At 56.3% G+C, this 1,699-nt stretch overlaps 1 protein-coding gene across 6 annotated transcripts in view; it reads left to right on the top strand.

Annotated features, from left to right (window-relative positions):
- The first annotated feature begins 592 nt into the window (after nt 1–592).
- Ppp1r16b (protein phosphatase 1 regulatory subunit 16B) overlaps nt 593–1,699 on the top strand; it is a 103,607-nt gene continuing 102,500 nt past the window's right edge. For 4 of the 6 annotated variants that reach the window (XM_048810948.1, XM_015480673.2, XM_048810950.1 and 1 more), the window contains exon 1: nt 868–1,212. The gene's annotated coding sequence lies outside the window, so the exon portion shown is untranslated. Of the gene's footprint in view, nt 791–867; nt 1,336–1,699 lie in introns of those variants that run through there. The other 2 variants (XM_048810947.1, XM_048810946.1) reach the window with 2 other exon arrangements.

The following is a 1,699-nucleotide window of genomic DNA, read 5'->3' as shown; positions in this document are numbered from 1 at the left end:
ATAAGAAATCACTTAAACTCAGGTGGTGCCTTCAGTCTCAAAAGAATATTGCTCACAAATAGTGACCCAGAGTTCTCCAAAGGAGAGGAATCAAATTAACAGTATAGATCCCCAGACTCCCCAAACTTAAACCTTATCTGCCACCCCCCTCAGCTGGTTGGCCCAAGGGTGCCTGAGGCTCTAATCTGGGTGCAGAGGAAAGTTCAGGAAACAAAGCCCTTTGTTGAAAAGAGAACTCTATTGTTCTAAGGCCACTGTTCAGGGAGTGTGGATTCCAGAGAATGTTTTGGGTTGGGTTTTTTCCCCCTTTGTTTATTAACTTTCTCTCTTCTTCCTGGGGGGAGGAGGGTTGGTTTTCAAAAACAACTTAAAGATAGTTAAATTCATTGTGTAAAGAAAGGCACAGGGTGCAGGGCCTTCTGCCCCAGAAGAGGCTTGGTTCGAAGAGAGAAAGAAGCCACCCGTTATGTTTTGCATATTTATTTTATTGCGTTTGTATTTTTAGCATGAAATCTCAGGGAAGCAGCCCAGGTCTAGATCCTGCACGTCTTCAAACGGCAGACGTCAGCGAGGTACGACCACTTCCTTCCTCCTTCACTTAACCTCCCCTTTTTCCAGAAAGAGGATATGATGTTAGCCCACACCGCAGGTCACAGCCCACATGCTCCCACTTGTCTTGCTCTCCTCGGTTGGGAGACCTGTCCCCACAGACCTGTTCCTAGGGCAAGACCTGGTCGCTTCCCCGGACATCCTGTGAAGCCTTCAGACAGGCTACGCGAGGGTCCTCAAGGTAGGACATTTGACTTCCGAGCACTGGTACTATCCTATGTGACCTCGGGCAGGTTACTACTCCTTCTGGAGCTTCAGGATACCATCTGTCAAATGGGAGCAAGAATGCCATTCTTGACTTCCTCCTTTCCATGGGGGGAGCGGGTGGGAGGAAGAGTCCATCTCATCTCCTTTCAATTTCCTCTTGTTCAAAAAGAGGCCCCCACGCCAGGAGCACTGACACCCTTTACAAGCAGGCTGGTGTTGAGTCGGTCCACCCCACGCCAGCGACTCAGGCCCCGCCTCGGGGGAGGAGCCGAAAGGCGGCGCGGAGGCTCGCCGCGGAGCAGAGCTGGCTCTGTCGCCGCACCAGCAGCTGCGGCTTGGGGACCTACTGACTGAGCCAGGGCCGGGAGCCGCCCGGGGCAGGGCTCAAGAGAACGGGTGAGTTCCCCGGCGGCGCCGCCTCCTCCCTGCGCTCTGCGGCTTGACAGCGCGAAGGACAAGAATCTGGGCGGGGAGGTGGTCTCAGCTTCTGATAACCTGGTGGAGGACGAGGGACTTAAGGTAATTTGGTGGGGGGCACTGGAAAAGCAGGTACCTAGAGCTCAGGACTGGGGATGGAGTGGGGCGTTCTCCCGCGTCTGGAGCCTCCATGTCTAGGCTGGGGTGAGGAGTGCACTGGCAGGTTGTTGGCTGGGGTTGTAGTGGCGCGATCTTGGGGCTGGTGGGGAGTGGTCTTCGGTGGGTTCTGACTGATGGGCCGCTGACTGCGGGGGTAGCAATGCCCGGCGGGAGCCACAGAGCACTAAACACCACCGGCGCCCAGTCTCTGGACTGGGCATGGGGGCGCCGCCCCCTCGCGTGGTGGCGCCTGGTCCCCGTAGGTAACGGCAGGGCGCAGAGAGCGCTCCTGCCCGGGCGGGAAAGG

This window comes from Marmota marmota, unplaced genomic scaffold, assembly GCF_001458135.2.
Source record: "Marmota marmota marmota unplaced genomic scaffold, marMar, whole genome shotgun sequence".
NCBI lineage: Eukaryota > Metazoa > Chordata > Mammalia > Rodentia > Sciuridae > Marmota > Marmota marmota.
This window is presented reverse-complemented; position numbering and strand designations above follow the sequence as displayed.